Here is a 26,651-nt window from a genome sequence, read left to right on the forward strand (position 1 = left end):
GGAAATCTTGAAGAAATTTGGAATGGAGGATTCTAAACCAGTAAGTACTCCTATGACTACTAATTATAAACTATCAAAGAATGATGAATCTACATTTGTTGATGAGACACTTTACCAATCTATGATTGGGAAGTTGCAATATGTTGTGCATAGTAGACTGGATATAGCACATGCAGTAGGTATTGTTGCAAAATTTTCTGCAGATCCCAAGGAAACCCATATGATAGCAATCAAGAGAATTTTCAGATACCTAAGAGGCACAAAAGATTATAGCTTAGTATATGAAAAGAGGAATGATTTTGATTTAAAAGTTTATACTGATGCTAATTGGGCAGGCAACATCGATGACAGGAAAAACACAAGTGGTGGAGCTTTCTTTTTAGGAGAAAGACTAGTGAGTTGGCTCAGCAAGAAACAAGGATGTATCTCACAGTCAACAACAGAAGTTGAATATGTTGTTGCAGCATTGAATTGTACCAATATAGCATGGATCAAACAACTGTTGGAAGGTATAAATGAGAAAGTTACCGAGCCAGTAACTATATTATGTGATAATACTAGTGCCATTAACATTTCAAAGAATCCAGTAATGCACTCTAAGACAAAGCATATATCTATAAAGTATCATTATCTCTGAGAAGAAGTTCAAGAGAAGAAAGTTGTGCTGGAATATATCAATTCAAAGGAGCAATTAGCAGACATCTTCACAAAGCCATTGCCAAGGGACACTTTTGAGTATCTCATAAGCAAGTTAGGGGTCCTACCCCTATCTTCTACTCACTGACAGAGTTCGGTGAAAGCATCAATTTGATGAATCTACAGAATATTATGTGTGGATTGATGCTGATTTATGCACTTTAGAAGGTTTTCTAAAGGTGTGCAGAAAAAGTGAATAGAGACAAGTTGCTCTGACCGAGACTGAGATGATACATAGCAAGGCAAATCACTTCACAGGGGAAGAAGTCATGATTTAGTTCTTTTACTTTTTGGCATTGTTGTCAAAGGGGGAGAAGACTAAATGGTAAAATCCTAAATGATGAAAATAACAGAAGACTAATGATAGGAGAAGATTATTGCAAAACGGTGAAGACTAGATGCAAGACAATAGCTTAGAAGACTAATGAAAAAGGGAGAAGACTTCAGAAGATTTTAACCACTCAAGGATAATAGGAGAAGTCTAATGGCAATTTGAATCCGAATCAATTTGAATATCTTGCTGGTATTACCATTTAATTGTTGGTTTTGCCATCAATACCAAAGGGGGAGATTGTTGGCATTTCAGTAGAAAGAAAGATTGTTGGCATTTCAATAGAAGGAGATTGTTGATATTCATTAAGGATATTGAGAAGGTTGTTGACGATTATTGATATAACTGAAAAAGGATGATAACTATCTTTATAACATTATTTTGTCATTGATGTCAAGAAATTGATTTCCTGATTCAGTATGATGTTGCCATATCTTGAGAAGATTGACTTGAAGAGAATTAAGATGTCGATAAAAGACACAGAAAGAATGTGATGAATAAGGGGAGAAATAAGTTATTCAATGGGCAACTATTACCGAGTTAGACAATGATGAGATCATGATTTTTAGATTGTTTTGATATCATACATATGTTGTTGATTGTAAGGTTAATACTATACTATGTCACCGAGTAAAGAACCTAGTCAGTAAACCCTAAGGAACCTAGTCGGTAAACCCTAAGGTTATCGATATCGGTTAATGAAGGCGGAATGTCTACTGAGTAAAGTTTAGTATTTATTGAGTTGCAACCGAGTTATGACATATCACATTGGATGGATAAAAGCATTATTTAATGAAGGGAAATGATTAGCTGGAGATGTATAAATGATTGGTATGTCATGCATAAAGTTTGTTAAGGATCTATAGCTATGGAAAATCAGGAGGAAGATCTACAATGCAAATTGAACCACAATAACCTGGTGCAAGTTCCAAGAAAGGAATGCAATTCCCAAGGCAAGGTAAAACATTTTCAAATCGAAGGATACATTGAACCTAGTCAATATTGAAGATCTGACGGCTAAGATTGATCATGGGAAATGTGATCAAGGAGATTAAGTGGTTAGCAATAAACAATGTATGCGAGCAAGTGTAAGCACAGGGATGCTACATAGTGATTATCGAGCATAGAAGCTTGAAGACCTGTTTGAATAATAGAGTAAGGAGCCTAGCAGAGGGACAAGATAAGTCCTATGACAAGATTGTTTTGAGCAAATAAGAATCTGCTTTAGCATTTTAGATGTGAAGTTGCAAATATATTTTTATTACTGTTATTTTGTAAGTGACAGAAAATCTCTTAACCGAGTGGACTTAACAGTCTTATTTGTAAACCCTCTAGCAAGGTGACATTCTAGTTGAGTGTTTGAAATCCTTTAACAAGGTCACTTCTAATAAAGTGAAGATCCTAACAGATCTGAGGGAAATCCCTTAACCGGGTCACATCTAGCAATCTGTTTGTAATCTTTAACAGGATTTGCTTTTAACCGAGCATACTCTAGAATATTATATTTCTTAGTGGGTCCGAAATCCCACAGTGGTTTTTCCCTATTTGGGTTTCCACGTTAAATCTGGTGTTATATGTATTATGATGATTATGTTTTATGAGTTGGCATGTTTAGCAGTTTTTGGTTATATTGCTGAAGTATAAGTTACCGAGGTTGAATCTATTGATTTTATGGAAGATTAAGTCTGTATGATTAACCCCCCCCCCTCTCTCTCATCTTGTTAGCTATTGGCATCAGAACTTTAGAGGGTTAAGATGGAGGTGTCAGCCACGACCAGTTTCATTAACAACCTTCTTCAGGATACATAGCAAATTTTTGTTGGTTGCCTCAGTTTGGTCGTTACCTTGGGGGTAATATGGAGTGGATCAATGGTGTTGGATATGAAATGTGGAACAAATATCACGCATGTGTTGGTTTTTAAAAGGGGTCCCATTATCAGTAATGATGGTGGAGAGGACTCCATGATGGAAAACGATGTGCTACAGGAGGAATTTGGACACTTGGACCCCAATGGTAAGGGTGAGTGGGATAGATTCAACCCACTTGGTGAAGTATTCAGTGGCTGCAATGATAAACTTGTTTCCATTTGAGGAAGGAGGATGGATCTTTCTAATGAGGTCAAGGTCCCATGTAGAAAAAGGTCATGGTGTTATAATTGTCTACAAATCTTATGCTATAACATGGATGAGATCTTTGTGTCATTGACAGGGCACACACTTCTTGATGAATTCATGACAGTCATGTCACATTGTGGGTCAGTAGTATCCTACCCTTAAGAGTTGTTTAGCAAGAATGTATCCACTCATATGAGCACCACAAGTTCTAGCGTGCACTTCTTTCATTGCAATATTAGCTTCATTCGAATATAAAAATCTAGCGAGGATGTCATGGTAGCCCTAACAATATAGATTATCTCCTATAAGTGTAAATTAGGCACAATGGTGGATGATATTTTGGCGTTCATTTCACGATATGTTAGGTGGAAGGGTAACATGTTTAAGATGTGTAAATGTCATGGTACCGGGGTGATTGGGGACCAATGATGTTGCACACCATTTCTGTGTCTGATGTCTCAAATGTTGGCCAAAAAAGTTACTTGACTGAGAACTCATATTTAGGGCTATTTGATTCTATTGTGAGAAAAGAACCAATAGTGGACATTTTATCGGTTTCCTTGTTTTGTGCACTAGGGATCCAACCAAAGATGATGGTATGGAAGTTTTGCTTGAGGTCATCGACCATTCTTTTGTACAGCAAGAGTTTATCATCCTTTGTTTGTTACTCATTGTTCACCTACTTGATAACTAGTTGTGAATCTCCATAGACAAGGATATCCTTGATATTCCACCGGATAGTTGTCTTTAGACCAGTGATAAGTCCTTCACATTTAGCAATATTATTAGTACATGGGAAAGATAACTTGAATGAATTTGGAAAAGCATCCCCTTGAGGAGTAACAAATATGAAAGAGACCTACTCCCAATCCTTTTTGTGTGTGAGAACCATCAAAATAGAGCTTCCAAGGAAGTTATGTTGTTAATGTGCAAACATATTCATCCAGGAGTTATGTGACCAATGGATAAGTGTCGACTAAGGGTGTTTTTGTCAATTGGTCTACAATGACTTGTCCTTTGATGGCCTTCTTGTCTACATACTAGATATCAAATTCGTTGAGCAACATGACCCACTTAGCCATGCGACCAGTGAGAGTTGTCTTTGATAACAAGTACTTCAAGGGATCAATCTCATAGATGAGCTTGACAGCGTGACTTAACATGTAGTGCCAGAGCTTTTGTGAACAAAATACAACAACTAAAAATGATTTTTCCATAGGAGAGTAATTAAGCTCATATCCCACTAAGGTTCGACTGGTATAGTTCAAGACAAGACAAATAGGGTTAGAGGATTCAAATGCATACACTAATCAAAAAATGCAAATAAAGCACAAACATGCAAAATGAAACCTTTATACCTTCCCTAACTCCCTCAGATTGGACCTTTGGTAAAGTGAAGAATGTGCCCCTTCCTTGCATGATTGGATTGATCCTTGATTGGATTGTGGATTGCTCTCCACTACTTCAACAACAAATGATTGGATGTGAGATGAATTGATTTATTGAATAGCTAGGTGTGGGATGAAATGGGCATGATAAGGGTGCTATAAATGAATTTGAAGCTCAAATGGACATCATGAGATTACATGAAAATTGGATGATTTGTGAAGAAATGAGACCCCAATTTCTAGATTGGAGAGACCAAAATTGATGGCCAAGATTGATTTGGAATGGAGGGCTAGGATTGAGAGAAAGTGCGAAAGAGGATTGAGAGGAAAAGGTGTGGGATTCAAGAGATTTTCCATAAAAGCATTTCTTGTTTCCACACACCTCCAGGTATATGGGGAAGAGATCCCCAAGTACATTGGGAGAATAAAAAAGAATTTAAATTTCCTTGGGAGAAGACAAGAGAATTAAAAATTATCAAATAATGGATTGTGTGGGAAGAATAAAAGAGAAAAGGAATTAAATATTCCTTGGGAATAGAGGGCATGGGGAAATTCAAGGAATACAAAATTTCTTGGGTAGACAAAATTGGGTGGTATTTAAGGTTGGGAGATGAGATGGGAAATCCATTTAAAATTGGAGGATAATGATAATAATGATTATAGAAGGATTAATTAGGCTAAGTGAGGATTTAGAAGAAGTGATTTGTAGGAATCACATGATTAGGTTAAATTAATCAAAATTAATTAACTAAGTGGGATTTAGAAGACATAAATTGATTTTAGAAGAAAAGGGGAATAATCAATTTTGATAAATTTATTATAAGGTTGCAATGATAAAAATAATTAAATAAAATTTATTTAATTTTAAGAGTAATAAAGACCAACACAATAAATCAGATTAATTATGTGGAAATACTTAAAATAATTAAATATTAATTTAATTAATTTTAGACGTCTACATTTTGCCCCTCTTTGCTATAGCATCATGAAGTGATGTTATGTCAAAGAGGAATAAAATATAGTAGATAAAAGGGATTAAGACTAGCAACATGATGCCCCAGACATGATTCTAGAGGAAGGATGAAGAGGCGATAGTGGTATGCCCTCTCAAGAGGATATGCGGGTTCTAAGAACATGCGTGTGCTCTCAAAATTGATAGGAGGACTAGAGGATTAAGGATGCAAAAAAGATGAGGATGATAAAGGGAGGGATAAATGAATAAATTGGAGTCTCAAGAAGAATGGATGAAAATGATAAAGTAGATGAATGGATGAATTGAATTTGTTGTTATGTAGATATGGAGAGAAAACTTAGTTTGATATTTCCAAGGATGTATCATCACCATTGATTATAGGAATAAGGATGTTATGATTATCCAAGGTGTGGACTAGACTCTCAAACAATAGGTATCTCAATGCCCACAGGCTCGCAAACACCATGATGATGTAAATGCGGGGTTGTAGGTTCATACAAGAGAGATCATCAAATACACCATGTCACAAAAGATGCCCCACTATACACCAATCTGAGACATACCATGATATAGGATTATCAAGGAAGCCCTGAATAAGTATAGTCCTGGAACACAAGATAAAAATCAAAGTGAAAAGATTAATCAGGCAAACAACATGCACATGGCCAACTGATATCTCTCGCCAAGACCAGGACATGGATCTGGATAGACTGTCAGACATGGGCAGGTGATGGATTTGGATAAACTGCCAAACATGGGAAGGATGCATCCCAATGGGCAGGATGATTGGATATAATGATGGAAGGCAATAGATAAGCTAGTTGTGCAAGCTTTGCAAATGAGAGGATTTCTAATGAGATTTTATTAATACGGTATGGATGGGTGTTTGGTTGACACGCAAGTCAATATAAGCTCGAATGGATGGGAAATGATCATAAAATAAATTGGATAAGATGAGAAGGGATGAATGATTGGATATGATAGGATTTGACTATGGATATAAGATAAAGGGAGTGGGACCAATAACAAGGGAGAACCAAGGCTTGGTAAAAGGATGGAATGGATGGAGAGATTGCTTGGATAGGAGATGGAGGGATTAACGAGATGGATAGTGATATGATATGGAGGACTAAATGATGAAAGATAGGTAGAATGGGGATCCAAGAACTATGTTGCAAAGGAGGAAAATGCCCCACTAAAGGGAGTGCAATTAAGGATGGAAGGATGGTGGATAAAGATGTATAAGAGGGAAAGATAACATGTAATGGGTATGGATGGAGGAGGAATTAAGGCTTGTAGTTTCCAAAACATACATGGTCATTGTTGTGTTTTTGTCTTAATCAAGATCAAAGACATGAATGGATGATCTATTTGGATGGGATGGGGATATGAGATGGAGGATATGGATGGGATAGTCAAGATCAAAGATAGAAATGAGGATGGATTTAGATAGGATTATGGATAGGAGATGGAGGATAAAAGAGTATGTGGATTGTGAAGGTAGCATGGATGGAGCTTTCCCCCAAATGTAGACTAGAAGAGGATGGGGGATTACACATGACGCTTGTTGACCAATATTTCATCATGGTACGTACCCAAGGCACCACAAGAAGTGGTTTTCACCATTGGATGATTTTCTTTTTTTTTCTTTTTTTTTTTGTATTTTTCCTTTTCTAAATTTTTTGGAATAGTTTGGATGGATAAGAATAAGGATAAGTGGATGTGGAAGATAGTGGATGCATGAAAGGGAATTGGAAGGGGGACTCAAGTATATGGTTCCATGGATAGTGGCCCTTAAAGTCATTGTTCTATATTGAACCAAGATAATTGGAGGTATGCTCATAGATGTTAGTAGAAATAGATGGGGAGATGGAATGGATGGAAGATGGAGGGGGATAAGGATTTATACAAAATCTTGAATTAAAGGGATAGGTTTATGGAAAATGGATATTGGATAATGGATGGGGTTTTGAAAGACTTGTGGATAAATGGATGGAGATGTTGGAAAGATCAACATTGGCACACACCTTGAAAGGTGGTGGAGTTGTGGAGGTGTGGATTTTAAATTAGATGGAGGATCAAATATGTGTTTTGGGACATGATGACCCAAAATAGATGAAGAGGATGATGGACTTGGGATGGTGGATTTTGGGATATAAGGACCCAAAATGGATTTTAAAGATGGAGGATTGGAGAATTTATGAGTGGAGGGAGATTTTGGATTAACAAGTTTGGATGCCAATTTGGATTTTACTTTGAGATGCATTTCTTCTATGACTAGTTTGGGAATCCACATTGTTTTTTTCTTTCTTTTTGGGCCTTTGCGACCTTTTAGATTTTTCTTTCTTGTGGATCATATTTTCTTTTTGTGAGCATGCCTTTTTTATGGCACATGTTGATCCTTGGTTTTTTGTGGATTTCTAGCTTTATGCATATTAGAATTAGCATCTAAACTGCTTCCAATAGCATTGGTTTGGGTGAGTGAGGATGGATGACATGGAAATTTTATGGATGGGATGATGGAGGGAGAATGTTGGAAGGAATTCAAGGATGTGCCTTTGTTGATATTTCTTAGGGATCATTTAAGGTGATGGAGTGACAAATGAAGGGATGTAAGGACCTAAGATAGATGAAAGGGATGAAGGGTTTAGCTTTGGAACATAGAGGCCCAAAATGGATGTAGAAGATGGGGGATGGTGTGATCTTGATTTATACGAAGGGATTTTGGATTCAGGAGAGATGGAAGATATACCAACATCTTGAGCATAATCTTTGTATCCAAGGCCATATGAACTTTCATTTTCTTTGATTTGAAGGGATTTTGATATACCTTGTTCATGGAGGCCTAACCCTTTGCCTTGATAATTCATTTTTTCACAAAAAAAATTCCAATAGGATACTTATTATTTTGGAAACAAGATGCAAATCCATTTTAATGTGAGGTGAAAATAATTGTAAGCTCTTAGAGAAAACCATAATGGATGAAAGTGGAAGAGCTAAGTGGATAGGTATGGGATTAATGGATGGTTTGGACAGGGGTGATGGGATCTTGTGGAGGACCAAGATCATGTGGGGATTAGGATGAATATTACGATCTTGAGATGGATTGGGATCATGACATGGAGATAGAGGAATAATTTTATCATGACTTGGGGTGCTATCATGTGGTGGAGTGGGGGGATTATTGGATCTTGAGATGGAAGGGGATCATGCAATGGAGTGGAGGGGATACATGTATTTTGAGATGGAAGGGAATCATGAGATGGAGTGAAGGGGATACATGTATTTTGAGATGGAAGGGGATCATGAGATGGAGTGGAGGGGATAAATGGATTTTTATATGGAAGGGGATCATGAGATGGATTGGAGGGGATACATGGGTTTTGAGATGGAGAGACATCATGAGAAGGAAGGATGCTTCGATCTTGAGGTGGAGAGGAATCTATGCTAGCATGCTTTGGAAGAAGCTCTTGACATGTTTGGGGTTGCGGGGATGGAGTGATGTTGGAGGATATGGATTCCTCATCTTGGGTAGATGGAGGGATGGTAGTGTCATGAAGCTTAGGGGATTGAAGTTTGTCTTGATTTGGAGGGGATGGAAGTTCAACTTGGGTAGACAATGGGATGGGAGTATCATGAATCTTAGGGGATTTAGGTTTGTCTTGATTTGGAGAGGATGGAGGTGGATGGAGGACTTGGGGAAATTGGGAAACTTTGTTTTGAGGTGGGGATTTTGTCTCCTTTGCTAGTATTTCTTGGACAAGATTATGGGGTGAATGCACCAAGATGGGGGACCAAAAAGATGCCAAAAATCTTTTTGGTCCCCAATGGGCCATTTGGCGCACACCAAATAGGGTGTGTGCCCTATTTGGCACATGCCAAATAGCGTGCACACCTTATTTGGTATGCGCCAAATATGAAAGCAAATATTTAAAAGTTCCAAAATCATATTTTGGAAACCATATTCTGCTAAACCTGCGTTTTGAGTTGCATATCTCACCTTCTAGACTTCACAGGCCAAATAAAGACATAGTTTTGGCTTCTAGTAGTGTGAGATCCTCATCAAAATGGCACCACAAGGTCAAGGGGGTTGAAGAGGTATGTATTTGTCTTTTTTTACTCTCTAATTTTGTCTAAAATGTGGATTAAATTAGGTATTTAAATTAAAAGATATTTTAAATTTCAAGAAATCAAAATCCATCTGAAAATGTTGAAAACCTGTTGGTGTAATTATTTATTCATCTTGGATATAATTACACTTTACTTAAGTTTGCTTAGGTACATGCATAACATTGTAGTTTTCATATGAGACACTTAGGTAGATGTGCTACATTGGGAGTGTCTATGTAGGAGAATTTCCACCTTTTATGGTGTGATCTTATTATTACTCTATCATATCCACTTATTGTGGAGTGATAATTCCACCTTTGGTGGGTGATCCACCTCATGTGGAATATTTTAATATTTCTCCTACCTACCCCTACCTACCCTTTCATCTCATTGAGCCACATCTCATCATTCTGTGCTTTATTGTCTCTTAGCCTTGCCTTTATAAGAAGGCTCATCTACATTATATGTAATAATCTTGATGATCCAGTTGATCACATTTTGCATCATTGATAGGAATACAATTTATTTTTGTCATATTTTGTTCTCTCTTATTTGTACTGTCTATTGCCTCTAGATCTTGGAAAATTCTCACAAACCCACCACCACCTCCTCATGAAGAGCCTTCTAAAGAAGAGGCAACCAACCCCTCCCCCAATTCCTAGACATCCCCCAGGAACACAAGAAAACATATTAGGGAAAATTGAAAACAACAAAAAACAACTTGAGGAGTTGATAAATAGGCTGAAAGATCCTAATTCTACAACCTCTCATAGGACAAGCCTAGCGGAGTCACTACAATCTATTGTAGCCCATGTAGGTTCAGTGAGTGGTCAAATTAATATGTGGTCCAACAAAAGAGAAGAACACAAATAATTTTATGCAAACAAGTTATCATATGTTGTAGTAAAGAAAAAGAAAATAAACAAAGTTGACCTGTGTGCACTTTTCACGGACCCTACAACCAATCAACCCTTATAGCCTGGATGTAGGAGGTTCCCTATCCATTGGTGCCACCATGAAGGGATAAGGAATAACTTTTGGTATAGGTGGTGGATGGTTTTTTATCAACCGCCATGTAATAATCATGAGGTGCCTCAGTACTTTTTGAGGAAACTCTATTGTGAGTTTATCCTCAATGAGATCCCTAACTATTTTAACTACCTAAATTTTCAAGGTAGGGGTGGGGGATCGTCACATGATAGAGAAAGGGCACAACATGACCCAAACCTAGCACCGAGACCCTTGGGTAGACCTATAGTGGAGCACGTGATTGTTCCTTCCATTGTGAAGGACAATGTTGAGGTGGATACCTTAGATTCCATTAGCTCATTGACTCAGACCCTCATACAGTATGTCGAGCCTCTAGTACATGTTGATGTGGATGAATATTATAGGCCTCAAGTTCTATCTCACTATTGTCAGTCATGCGGGGCCCTTTTCACTTATTAGCCTGATAGTAGTCAGCATGCACCTACACAGTAGCCATCTGCTACAGAGAATATGATCATGATAGAGTCTCTGTTGAGTGAAACATTCGACATTGATACCCGGTTAAATTTTTGCAACTTCATTTAATTTTGTTTATTAAATTTTATTTTGAAGTGTTAGAATAACTAAATTAGTACAATGATTATGATAAAAATGTAAGGGTCAAAGTGTTTTTACTACTAGTGACATTCCCCCAACCACGTTTTACACAACACCATCGAGTGATCAAGTAGGTTTCTAGTAAATAATTCAACTTTTACATGTGAATAGTCAACATTAGATGAATGGTTTTCTCATAAGTCACTTTGGATGTCAAATAGTTTGGTGTTGGAGCTTAGACATCAACACCTCGCAGTGAAGTTCGTCGAGGCACTTACACCGAGGTAACCTTTATTCATTAATTATGTGGTAAAACAAGTTTAGTAGTTTTGATAATTGAATAATAATTATTGTTTCATTTTCAGTTGTTGACATCAAATACTCCTCCTAATGTTCGAGCTACATTGGATCGTGGTTTTGTTGCAGCAGTAGCAAGTTCAGAAGCTTTAACAAAGGTATGAGACAAATTAGTACATTTCAATTGTTCTTTCAATTATCTAAATTCAAAATTGTAATGATATTTGTATGCAATTTAATTTCTATCATAATGCTTGTTTTAGGGCCTTGTCACTCCTGAGCATGATCGTCCCCCCATTGTGGATGAACAGAGTGATTATATTTTTGCAGTAAGTAATTACTCTATTATTTGTCATTCTACAATTCATTTTTTACATATATTATATATTGATGTTTATAGTTTTGATTGTATCAGTTGGAGCTCCAGAGAAGTCTAGAAAGGAGGACTAGTGAGTGCATTCAAAAGACACCAGCATCGCGTATATCTCCATCGCCTCAACAGTCAAAGGCAGCTCGTGATCTATTTCCTCCAGTGCTAGTGGGAAATCAGTAGACTAGGGGCCTTTATTGTATGCCTGAATGGCATTTTTGAGCATATGTTTTTTATTATGTATATGTGACATTTTATTGTCATATGGCTTTTGGCAAGCTCATATCATTGTATTGGATATATATGCTATACTCTTATCAACATGAAACATTTTATGACTTTATGACTATTTTTGTTAATGCAAATCATATTACAACTATTATCCAAAATCACATATATAAATTCGATGATTGAAATTGGGTTTCTCTAATTGTAGAAACATTTTTGTATGTGAAATATTATAAATTTGATAGGTTTTGTCTACAATTCTTATTATATTTATTAATTGAAATCAATTCTTGTTAGATAATTCAACTTCATAACTTAATAACTAGTAAATATATTTATTTTCATGCCTAGAATTTCTATTTGTCGTAGTCCATGGAGACAAATAGTAGCAACATTATCCTAGTTACATTTTTAGTTTCAATAACTAGTCTCTTCACTTTAGTTAGAGTTGGATTATTAGTGTTAGACTTAGTTAGAAAGTCTTATTTTGCACTATTCTACATATATACTTAAGAAAGAAATTACTCTTTTAATTAGGTTTTTCCTTTTCTTTCAAGTACAAGTTAGATGTCAACTCTTACATTATATTTGGACCCTGTAAACTACTTTCAAAATTCAAATAACTTTTATTTATACCCATTCAAGCTAAAAACAAAATGATCACATCGTATTTAAAAAAAGAAAGAAAAAATCATGATCGGGCGATTGAAAGAACACCATACCTAGCTATAACCTGGCCTCCTAGATGCACTCGCATTGACGGTCTGTGCCCATGACGACTAGAACAAAAGTGGCGCTATGTTGTCACCTTTCACTAGATTCATTTGACAGTTTTTTATGCGACAGAAAAAGTCTCACCACAAGCAAATGAAATTGAGTTGTCCAAAAGTGAGAGAGGTTTTTGTAGGTGCCCACCACATGACTCCATATGTTCAAATGGCTCATCCATACATGTCATGGGATCTGAGATGCGCAACGTGAAAGTTTGACAGTTTTCACACTTTGAGTGCTTAAGAGAAAGCATCGCTAGGGTGTGGCAGGGAATGATCAAGCAACTTGGGGAGAAAAAGAAGGGTATACCTAGCATAAACCTAGCCACCTAGATGCAATCACGCTGATGGTTCATGCCCACAATGAGCATAAGGAAAGTTGCACTATGTTGCCACCTTTCATTGAATGCATCTGACAGTTTTTTTATGCGACAAAAAAATTCTAGGCATGGGCAAATAGAATTGAGCTGGCCAAAAGCGAGAGAGGTATTTGTAGGCACCCATCACACAACCTCATAGGTTTAGATGGTTTTTCTATATGTTTCATGGGCTCCGAGATACGCGACGTCAAAGTTTGACGGGTTTTCACACTTTGAGCGCTCAAGGGAAAGTGTCGCTAAGGTGTGGCTCGGAATGATCGAGTGACTTGGGAAGAAAAACAAGGGCATACCTAGTGTAAACCTAGCCACCTGGACGTGATCACGATGACAATTTGTTGCCACAACAAGTGGAACAAAATTTATGCTATTTTACCACCTTTCACTAAATGTATTTGGCGGTTTTTAGTGCGACAGAAAAAGTCTCACCACGAGCAGATGGAATTGAGTTTTCCAAAAGCAAAAGAGGTTTTTGTATTCATCCACCACATGACTCCATAGTTTTAGACAGCTCATCCACACGTGCCACGGGTTCTGAGTTATGTGACGTCAAAGTTTGACGGTTTTCACACTTTGAGCGCTCAAGGGAAAGCATCGCTAAGGTGTGGCTTAGAATGATCGAGTGACTTGGAGAGTGAAAAAGGGCATAACTAGCGTAAACCCGGCCACCCTGATGTGCTCACACTAACGGTTCATTGCCACGACGAGCATAATGAAATTTATGCTATTTTGCCACCTTTCACTAAATGCATTTGACGGTTTTTAGTGCGATAGAAAAAGTCTCACCACGAGCAAATGGAATTGAGTTGTCCAAAAGTGGGAGAGGTTTTTTTAGTCATCCACCACATGACCCCATAAGTTTAGATGGCTTGTCCACACATTCCACGGGCTCCGAGTTACCCAACGTCAAAGTTTGACGATTTTTCACACTTTGAGCACTCAAAGGAAAGCATCGCTAAGGTGTGGCTCAAAATGATCAGGCGACTTGGGGAGCGAAACAAGGACATACCTAAAATAAACCTAGCCACCTGGATGCACTCACACTGATGGTTCATTGCCATGATGAGTGGTTTAAAATTTATGCTATTTTGCCACCTTGCACTGAATGCATTTGATGGTTTTTAATGCGACAAAAAAAAATCTCACCACAAGCAAATGGACTTGATTTGTCCAAAAGTGAGAGAGGTTTTTGTATTCATTCACCAAATGACCCCATAGGCTTAGACATCTTCTCCATATGTGTCACGGGCTCCAAGTTACACGATGTCAAAGTTTGACGGTTTTTTAAACTTTGAGCGCTCAAGGGAAAGCGTCGCAAGGTGTGGCTCAAAATGATTGGGCGAATTGGGAAATGAAACAAGGGAATACCTAGCATAAACCCAACCACTCAAATGCGCTCACGCTGATGGTTCTACCATGACGAGCGGAATGAAAGTTGTGCTATTTTGCCACCTTTCATTGAATGCATTTGATGGTTTTTAGTGCGACAAAGTAAGTCTCACCATGAGAAAATGGAATTGAGTTATCCAAAAGTGGGACAGGTATTTGTATTCATCCACCACACAACCCTGTAGTTCATACGACTTGTTCGTACATGCCACGGGCTCCGAGTTACGTGATGTCAAAGTTTGATGGTTTTTCACACTTTGAGCGCTCAAGGGAAAGCATTGCTAAGGTCTGGCTAGGAATGATCAGACAACTTGGGGAGAAAAACAAGGGTATACCTAGCATAACCTAACCACCCAAATGCACTCACATTGACAATTTATTGCCACGACGAGCAAAATGAAAGTTATGTTATTTTGCCATCTTGCACTAAATGCATTTGACGGTTTTTAATGCGACAGAAAAAGTCTCACCACAAGCAAATGGAATTGAGTTGTCTGAAAGAGGGAGAGGTTTTTGTAGTCATACACCACATGAACCCATAGGTTCAGACGAATCCATACGTGCCATGGGCTCCGGGATACGCAACGTCAAAGTTTGATGTTTTTCACACTTTGAGCGCTCAAGGGAAAGCATCGCTAAGGTGTGGCTCGGAATGATCAGACGACCTGGGAAATGAAACAAGAGCATACCTAGTGTAAACATAGCCACTCGGATGCACTCATGTAGAAATTTTGTTTCCATGACGAGCGGAACGAAAGTAGTGCTATTTTGCCACCTTTCACTGAATGCATTTGACAGTTTTTAGTGCAACAGAAAAAGTCTCACCACAAGCAAATGGAATTGAGTTGTTCAAAAGTGGGAGAGGTTTTTGTAGTTGTCCACCACATGATCTTTTAGGTTTAGATGAATTTTCCATACCTGCCACAGGCTCTGAGATACGCGACATCAAAGTTTGATGATTTCCACACTTTGAGCGCTCAAGGGAAAGCGTCGCTAAGGTGTGGCTCGGAATGATCAGGCAAATTAGGAAATGAAACAAGGGAATACCTAGTGTAAAACCATCCACCTAGACACACTCACGCTAATGGTTTATTACCATGATGAGCGGAACAAAAGTTGTGCTATTTTGCCACCTTTCACTGAACGCATTTGACCATTTTTAGTGCGATAGAAAAAGTCACACCATGAGAAAATCACATTGAGTTGTTCGAAAGAGGGAGAGGTTTTTGTATTTGTCCACCACACAACCTTGTAGGTTAAGATGACTCATCCATACATGCCACGCGCTCTGAGATACGCGGCATGAAAGCTTGACAGTTTTCACACTTTGAGCATTCAAGGGAAAGTGTAGCTAAGGTGTGGCTCAAAATGATTAGGCGAATTGGGAAACAAATCAAGGGCATACCTAGTGTAAATCAGCCACTTGGACATTCTTGTACTGACGGTTCATTGCCACAATGAACAAAATGAAAGTTATGTTATTTTGGCACCTTGCACTGAATGCATTTGACAATTTTTAATGTGACAGAATAAGTCTCACCATGAGAAAATGGAATTGAGTTGTTCGAAAGCAAGAGAGTTTTTTATATTTATCCACCACATGACCCTGTAGGTTCAAACAACTTTTCCATACGTGTCACGAGCTCTGAGTTACACGATGCCAAAGTTTGACAGTTTTTCACACTCTGAGCGCTCAAGGGAAAGCGTTACTAAGGTGATGCTCAGAATGATCAGGGAACTTGGGAAATGAAACAAGGGCATACCTAGCATAAAATCGGCCACCCGGATGCGCTCGTGCTAACGGTTCATTTCCATGATAAGCGGAACAAAATTTGTGTTATTTTTCCACCTTGCACTGAATGCATTTGACGGTTTTTAATGCGACAGAAAACGTCTCACCATGAGAAAATGGAATTGATTTGTCCAAAAGAGGGAGAGGTTTTTGTATTTGTCTACCACATGAACCCCTAGGTTTAGACAACTTATTCATACCTTCCACGGGCTCTGAGATACGCGACGTCAAACTTTGACAGTTTTCACAGTTTGAGCATTCAAGGGAAAGCGTCGCTAAGGTGTGGCTCAGAATGATCAGGAATATTGGGAAATGAAACAAGGGCATACCTAGCATAAAACCGGCCACTCCGATGTGCTCATGCTAATGGTTCATTTGCACGATGAGCGGAATGAAAGTTGTGCTATTTTGCCACCTTTCACTGAATGCATTTGACGATTTTTAGTGCGACAGAAAAAGTCTCACCACGAGAAAATGGAATTGAGTTGTCCAAAAGAAAGAGAGGTTTTTGTATTCATCCACCACATGAAGGTTCAAACAAATTATCAATTGCCACAACAAGTGGAATGAAAGTTGTGCTATTTTGCCACGTTGCACTGAATGCATTTAACAGTTTTTAGTGCGACAGAAAAAGTCTCACCACGAGAAAATCACATTGAGTTATCTGAAAGTGGGAGAGGTTTTTGTATTCATCCACCACATGACCCCATAGGTTTAGATGACTCATCCATATGTGCCACGGGCTCTGAGATAAGTGACGTCAAATTTTGACAGTTTTCACACTTTAAGCGCTCAAGGGAAAGCGTCGCTAAGGTGTGGCTCAGAATGATCAGGTGGCTTGGGATATGAAACAAGGGCATACCTAGCATAAACTTAGCCACCTAGATGTGCTCACTTTGACAGTTTGTTGTCACGATGAGTAGAGCAAAATTTATGCTATTTTTCCACCTTGCACTGAATGCATTTGACGATTTTTAATGTGACAAAAAAAGTCTCACCATGAGCAAATAAAATTGAGTTGTCTGAAAGTTTGTAGTAATCCACTACATGACCCCATAGGTTTAGGGGTCTCATTCATACATGCCATGGGCTCCGAGTTATATGACGTCAAAGTTTGATAGTTTTTCAAATTTGAGCGCTCAAGGGAAAGCATCGGTAAGGTGTGGCCCAGAATGATCGGGCGACTTGGGGAGCAAAAAATGGGCATACCTAGAGTAAAATCGACCACCTGGATGCACTTGCGCTGACGATTCATTTCCATGACGAGCGGAACAAAAGTTGTGTTATTTTGCCACCTTGCACTGAATGCATTTGATGGTTTTTAATGTGAGAGAAAAAGTCTCACCACGAGAAAATGAAATTGAGTTGTCCGAAAGTGGGAGAGTTTTTTGTAGTCATCCACCACATGACCTCGTAGGTTCAGAAGGATTGTCCATACGTGCCACGGTCTCTAAGATACGCAACGTCAAAGTTTGACAATTTTCACACTTTGAACACTCAAGGGAAAGCATCGCTAAGGTGTGGCTCAGAATGATTGAGCAACTTGGGCAGAAAAACAAGGGCATACCTAGTGTAAACATGGCCACCCAAACGCACTTGCACTAACGGTTCATTTCCATGATGAGTGGAATGAAAGTTATGCTATGTTGCAATATTTATTTTCTAGTTCCCTCTAAATATCAATGTTTTAAAAAGGTTAATTGTAGAAGTTGTTTGTGCTAGTAATATGAATTTAATTATTGAATATGTGATAAAATACCTTATTATTTTAGCATTTACTCTTTCCATTTAAAAATCACATAAGTGTAACATATAATATAAGTCCTGATTTCTACCACTTTTCCATTCAAAAATCACATAACTATAACTGCATAACACTAAGTATCTCAATCATTGTTAAACAAAAATATATTGCACAAAAGTATCTCGTAATGACATTTAATATTACAATGCCTCAAAAATTTCATTTGTACAAATATACAGGTCACATGTACATATATCCAAATAAGCTTGATATTACAGTTTAATTTATTGTATTTACATTTAATTCAATGAACCATCTGGATCCGCTCTACTCTTTATCATGTCAAGAATTGCCTCATGGTTAGATTCACGAACCTTCCATAGGTTTTGGTTCAGTGGTCTACCCCCATATTTAGTCAAGTGGACATTTGATGCCACCACAAGGTTTGAATAATGAAGAATCTTTCTGTGTCTCAAAATCCTCAAATAACCACAAGTTAGATTTATTCAATTTGTACCTCCTAAGCCATGTACCAGTAACAACGACTGATCTTGTAGGGTACTCAATGTTTTCACCATCTACCACAGGGCCATCCAATTTTTTTTGCCTCCACACAATGACATAGATAATAATATGTTCCTTCTTCATTGGCTTCAGCTGTAATAACTGCATAAACATGCCCTGCAATCATATTTGCATTTATGTACATGAATAGAGTGAACAAATAGATATAAAATGAATTTTATTAAATATGTATGTAGATAATTTACCTAGTTGGACTAAATCTAAGACATGATCAAATTCAACTGATGCTTCCATTTGTGTGTGTTGCAATGTTGTCGAGAGTTGACATGTCTCAAGTGGGCTCAAAGTTCTCATACACCATTTGTCAACCCACTCCTTTGACTCACACTCGTTCTATGATTCATTTGCACATTATGAACAAAACCACACCATATGTCGCGTATGTATAGTCCATGAGCCTGCATTAGAGCTTCTAAAAGAGTGTTGCTCACTCGATCCTGTCAATGTACAACAATCCTTGTCTTTTCCAATGTTAGTATCATCTATCAACCAAAAAAATATATGAACTGAAGACTCACCTTGATTACCTGGACCCATTGTAGCATTACACCACTCAACAATAGCTCTTGCATCTGTAAACTTTTCTTTATCTATGTACTTTAACTCTTCTCGTGCCAAGTCTCTTTTCATACATGCTCCTCCTTTCCATGCCCGGCTTCACAAAAAATTCCACATATGTTGAACACTAGTGCTCTTATACATTTTTCTTAACCAATAAAACACCTGAGAGTTCTTGAATTATCAGGCACAGTTATCTGACCATATGATGTGCTAGCGAAATGAAATACCCCTACTAGCCAAATTACGATAGAACATCTGAAAGCAACCTTGCACAAACTCTGTAGAATGTGAGCAATCATCACTAATATAGAAGTGATACTCCCTCAAAATCTTCTTGTTTTCATCTGTACTATCAGTAGCATGCATGAATTCTATATGCATAAATATAGCAACCTATGTGGAGTTGTAATACTGGAATTGAACCTCATTATGTGGCTTTAGTGTGTAGTTCTTTGAGAAGTCAACAACTGAAATGATGATATCGAGTGGAAATGTGTCCCTGCATATCTTGAATTGTAAGTTCAACCATCGAGCTCTATGGGTATGCCTTGCATACTCATACAATATTTTCTCACGAAAAAATGCCCATAAACTAATACACTGGAATCTTTTTAGTGACAAAATCATAACTTTTTGCTTCTTTTCCATCTTTTGCACTATAGGCCAACATCTTATATTTGCCAAATTCCACTAGTTCATTCCCAATAACATGTGTCCTATCCATATGTTCACACATTGGAAAATTTTGTAATTCACTGCAATTAACACATGTGCCATCCAAGCATACTTTATTGTAAAATTGTTGACCATCAACTCTTTCACATAAAATGGTAGATATGAAGCCCCTTGAAGATCTAGGTGGAGCCTTTATGCTACATTCCTGCGAAATATTATTAGTATGCAAATCTACACATATATGTCTATAAACATCATAATGATTAGAAAATTCAATATGTACTCTACAACAACAAGTAGTGTGTGTTTGATTTATTTTGACATAAAAAACTTTGTCATTTCAAAAAATCTTTGACTAATTTTAATTTGAGGATACATGTCTAAAACTTGGCAAAAAATTGTGTTTGAGTCATATCCAAAAAATGCTTCAGATGTGGATCACGGATTTGACTACCAATTCTCCTCCTTACAACATCTCTTTGATTAAGAGAGACCCTTGTGTTAGTCTTCCAAAATTCTTCAATCAAGGATCTTAATGCTTCAATAATTGCTTTATCTTTTCGTGGTAGTCTATTAGAGAATGCCCATAATTCTTTATCATTTGGATCCTCAACTATTTCACACCTTCCCAGTGCTCTCATTAGAGATTTTCTACTTATTTTCATTGCTTTACTTGTCTTTCTAATGAGCCGATATTTCTTGGTTTGAGTGCTTACTATTGTTGATGTGAGGACATGTCGTGTGACATTTTTATCTTTCGTGCGTGATTTAGAATCGACACTCTCATATGCACTCATTAGATTATTGAAAGTTGATTTCTCACTTAAATCATCTGATGCTCTTATCCCAAGAATCTGCATGATGGGACTAAATTTCAGATTTCTCATCATTTCAATAAATAGTTGACATCTTTCAGTCTCATTTAAAGTTTCAAAGTACAATCTCCAAATTTGGTTAGCATATCTTTGACAAGTACACTTTGGAATCTTATCAACCATTGGTTGCAAAATATTAGTATCATTATCAATCAAATACTTAGGCTTTCTACGCAAAATTCTAGGAGGTGTTCTCAAAGTTTGAATTTTCTCAATATTAGGAATGTTAACAACATTAGGGATAGATGGCATACCTTCAAGCGAAGATGAAAATGATGACGTGCCTTCAAATTGAGATGTACTTGCAACGTGACATGTTGTAGAAGGTGTGCCTTCAACTTGAAAAGTGAGAGATGGTGTGCCTTCAAATTGAGATGTGACAAATGGTAGCCTTCAACTTGAGATGTGACAAATGGTGTGCCTTCAACTTTATATGTGAGAGATGGTGTTCCTTCAACTTGAGATGTGACAAATGGTGTGCCTTCAACTTGAGATGTGAGAGATGTTGTTCCTTTAACTTGAGATGTGACAAATGGTGAGCCTTCAACTTGAGATGTGAGAGATATTGTTCCTTCAACTTCAGATGTGAGAGATGGTGTGCTATCAACCTCAGACATCTCTTATCTCTTTGCACAAAGGTTTTACATTCGTTCTCTTTGTTTTGCCAATACCATATCTCTCTTGTGTTCCTCTTCAATTTGCATGTCTTCTTCTATGGTGTTTAATTTCCTTGATTGACGAATTTGCCTCATATTTTCTCTTGTCTTTTCATTTTTAGTTTCACGCTCTTCCCATCTTAGCTTTTGTCATCTTTTCGTCGGCATGGTGGAGATTTCTAACTATACCTACACAAAGATTGTATAAAACAATTGCATAAATCAATAGCAACATATGAAATTAAGTTATGAATGCTAAAATCGTTGAAGTTATGATCTAAGTAGAAAGATGTGATAAAGGTAGTCTTATTCACATATGCACTACTTAGATTTTTCTCTTATTGATGTAGTTAAATTGTATATTATGAAATAGAAACAAAAAAATCATAATAAACATTTTAGTAAAAAAAAAAAGAAAATTACCTCATATAAAAAAAATCCGTGCAAAAACTTCAAATGTTTGTCTTCTACGATGTCCAACCAGAAAAAAGGTGGTGAAATTGTGATGGAATATGTTAAATATGCTTCTATGATAAGTTGAGAGCATGAAAAAGGCATTTCTTTATCATGATGTTAGTGAACAGATTTGTCCTTTCTTAAAATGATCAATTTTAAACTATGTCACCTTCTTTTAAAGACAAGTGTTCAACTAAACAGTTGGGCAAGTGTTATATAAACCACTTCCCTCTGAATTTTCCATAGGTACAGCTCCCTATTTCAGTTATTCAAGGAATAATCTAATTAATTTTATTTGAGTAGTAGCTTTTAACCTGAAAACATGTAAGGCTGCCTACTTCATTCTTGGATGAGAGGCCAATATTTCACACGTATTTATGAGAAAAACTATCTTTCCAATCTTTTCCATGCAAGAGATGGAAGTAACTGAATCAAAGTTCAAAACACCGTTCCCACAATTCCAATAAGAAAACGAACAGATAAGAGAAAACGAATCTATTCTCAAACACAAATCTTTTCTTAAAAACAAACACTCAAAGGAAAGAGCACCAGAAAAAAAAAAATTCTACAATAGAAAGGTCATTACTGTTATTTGATTAGATAAGCATATGCAAAGATATGTGTCTACACAGATTCAAAACCCACAGATTTTCCTTCTCCCAAAAATAGTATGATCTTTATATATATATATATATATATATTCTTATGCAACAAAGGCACAATAATATATCTATAAATCCTTTTCCATTCCAGGTTTAAAAGTCTAATTCTTCCTTCCACAAAACAAAAACTTTACAAGATAGAGGGAAAACAAAAACTAACCAAAATTTTTCACCAAATCTAACCCCTATTCTCTCTATCTTTCTATAATTTATAGTTTTTAGAATAGGGGAGGTCTCCCTGAAAACTCAACCTCCCCCAAAATAGTTATGAAACCAACAAAAAGTATTTTGGGACAGATGTCCCGAAGTCTTTGCATAAACATGAGAAATTACATAAATAAAGGAAATTGGGCTTGGATCAATGCATTATGTTGCTTTCCCATCACCATCATCCTCTCTGCTTTCGTGGGCATCATGGGCAATTGTGAGCTCCTGGATAATGGATTGGTTCAGAACCTTCATCGCATTGAGCTTTGCCTTCACCGCTTCCTTATTCCACCGGTGCTTCACCATCTTTTCAACATGTTTTGTTAACTGATCATTTCCAATGAAGGTCATAGACTCAATCCTAGCCACTCTTTTTATATCTTCCGGAGTGAAATTACCCTTGGCTTTGATTTTCTCCATGTTTATCCAGAAATCCCTGATTGCATCATGTGTGTTCAACCCACAAATACCCAATTGCCAATCATGGTCAAGGTTAACCACCTTGTTGTCATTAACTATGCTCCACTGGAGATCCTGGAGCTCAAAAATAGAGGTCTTAGCATCGGAGATCATAGACTTGAAGGTAAGCACCCACCACATTATGGTTTTCTTCAGCACAAAGAGCTGACATTCATCTGCTACTAGTTTGATTGAGTGTTTTGTCAGAAACCTGGTAACCCCATATTCTTCTAATTTGGCAAACAAAGACAAGATATTCTGCCATTTGTGTTCCTCTTTCTCCCACGGCACAAGCTGATTTTGAACTTAAGTGATAACACTCTGTATCTTGTCACATAACTTCTGGGAGTCGCTGATATACTTCTCCCCATCCTTGACTATTCCCTCAATCCATTTCTCCATGGCTTCTGCAATACTCTTGGCCCGTTGAACTTGGCTCATTAACTTTTTATTTTCTAGTGAAGCTGGGTGGAAATTCTCTGTAGCATGAGATATAGGGAGTGCCCCAAAGCAACCAATGTTGTCGATGAACTGGGCAACAATATTTATGTGTTGCTTTAGCTCTCTCTTTTCCCGCCCATCCTTCTCCGATCTGGTGAGCATTTTCTTTGTTCATACCTAGAAGAAATGATTGTCTGAGTCCCTACTCATATTTCCCAGCTCCACCTTTGTGATCTCAAAATCATCAAGGCTAGCTTCCTTGTTTTCATCCTTGGGTTTGTATGAGGCGATTTTGGCAACCCATTTTCCAGTTCCTTCATCATTGTCCAGGCGGGTGGCGGTTTTGAACCTTTTTGGCTTGGGGCCCTTCTCTATGTACTTAACGACCATTTCTTGAATTGGAATAGTCACGAGAAGAAAATTCCACTTTTTGTTCACTGAAGTGGTCAACCACTTAGGGTTGCATTGGAACTGGTTGTTCCTTCGATCACTTTGGAAGGTGGTGTCATGGCCACAGTCACCGTATGAGAATCTAGGGCATTAGCAACATCGCTATCCAGGTCCTCAACTTCAAATATTTGGGCATCAAGAATTGTATCTTTCAGCCCTGTATCCTTTGCTTGATCCATCTTTCTTTGAGCAGCACTTCCGGACTGGGTATGTCGAGGGGTACAGAAATCCAAAGCTGAATTAGACCTATGTCTAAGCTAGGGCGGCTTTTTATCTTTACCTGCATGAATAGGCATAGAAGCATTGTTAGAAAGATGCTTTAGTGAACGTAGAGGGACCTCATTACTTCTCGCAGAATTAGACTTAACGCCTAATTTCACTACTTTCTTCCTGGCAACCCACGCCGTGGTCCTCTCCAAAACTCCTTTGGTCCTTAACTGTATATCATCTTTCTCCTCCTCGTCCTAGTCTATTGGAGGCATTTTAGTTTCTGCACGGGCTAGGTATCCTGGTTCGAACAGCTCTAGATAGTCCTCTTCGAGCCCCTTAATGTCCAGCTTTACCTGTAATGAAACAACTTGTTCTAACACCATCCTCATATTTCCCTTTTTAAAAACCTCAAGCTCATCGCTACAATCTTCCCAGAAGTCTTCTAATTGTGGCATTGGGAGGTATGGCATTAGACCAAGACTTCGGGAAAAACCCTTATTATCAAAACCTTTCCTTTCAGGATACAGGGAAAAATTGAAATTCCTGAGATCTGCTCCAATACTCAAAGCGTAGGACATCGAACTACATGACAACACACCCAATTGGATGGGAAAGTGACCCTCCCATTTATCCTTGGGTTGTGCCTTTTTTATTACAGAGGTCGGCTGCCTACATATCTCCACCAGAACAAAGCAATCTAAACAAAAGTGAGGGAGTTTGAAGGGCTCCTCTTCAAAGCCGCTTATCCTTATATAACAGAAGCGTGGAAACTAGATATAGAAACTGCCAAACCTCTTTATCAATGTCTGCGCATCCTCGGAGATTTTTTTGGCTTTCATATTCTTCAATTCATGGCACAAGTCGCCCACAAAAGCATTGTGCACCCTTCTGAAATCCTGCAAGGCCTTATCCTTTTGTAGCATGGGATAGAACTCATATACGGGAACATCCTCCTCAGTGAGCTGTTTTGGTATTCCAACTAACTCCTTAACACACGCCAAACAATACAAGAGATACGAAGACATAAATAAGTTATGTTTGAATTGTTTAGCCATACTCAATTGTTCCCTCATTGAATCAGCAATCAACTCAACCCAATCAAGATATTGCTTCCCTTCTAAAACCAGCTACACGTAGCAATAAATCCAGTCGTCGAAGCTGTGAGCTTTAGCAGACCCTCTGGCCTGGTACAAAAAAAGCATAACATCATGAATGTGAGGCAACATGTGATTCTTATTAGGATTCTTGGGTAATCTAGAACCACCTCTTTGGGGAACCTTCAACCAGAATTTTGCTACGTTGTTATGGTGTCCGGTTCTATTCGCATTGAACTTGGTGATTGACTGAGCAGGGAAAATTTGGAGAACTAGTAATCAGGTATCTTGAAGATGGAGGAAATTACTTCATGATTTATGGCAAGAAGGGTTTCACCATTGTCTCTCCTAATGGTCTCAGAGACTGGGTCGTATCTAGCAATACATTCCCGAATCAATTATGGGCAGGGAATGGCTGGGTGAAAAGCTGTCGCTTCTATGAGACCGCTACTCAAAATCTCCACACCAAAAGATTTTTCAATTCCCTTGAACACCCTCTCTTTTAGAACCTCAAGATTTTCCCCTTTTAGGTCGGTATCGCTAACTATGGGTTTAGTACATGCAAGGCTAAAAACATTCCCGAACAAATGCAGTGTGGACTTCATAATTCAAAGGGAAAATGCAAGTAAAAACTACTAGAGAGAACAAGAAAAGGACTCACCTTCACAGTTGAACAACCAGATGGCGACTAGCAGCAAACAAGACTCCTATCCAGGAAAAATAAAACCGCAGCAGCGAGGAACAAGATGCAAAGTACTAATGATCCTTCATACCTTATAGTGAGGGCAATGATGCGGAACCATTAAATGCAATAATTCCAATTGACAGACTGAGTGTGTTAAGTTTGTGGATTGGACATTGCACACATGCATTGAATGCATGGCAGCATTTTTGAAGTAACCGCCAGTTCCCGAAATGATTACTTACTTCGAAAAGCCAAGGATTGACGTCACTTAAGACATGGTTCACCTTCCTCATATTTGGCAATGAATGCACCATCAAATCATTTAACCCGCGAGACCCACCAACTTCGTACACACATGAACATCTTGAACAGACTTCATTAGAGTTCAAGTAGTTCAAGGTGTACGCCGTGCTCAGGGAAAATCTTTGCCAAGAATATTAATTATGTAAGCTGCTGACCATTTGTGCT

The sequence above is a fragment of the Cryptomeria japonica genome, chromosome 11 (assembly GCF_030272615.1).
Source record: "Cryptomeria japonica chromosome 11, Sugi_1.0, whole genome shotgun sequence".
Lineage (NCBI taxonomy): Eukaryota > Viridiplantae > Streptophyta > Pinopsida > Cupressales > Cupressaceae > Cryptomeria > Cryptomeria japonica.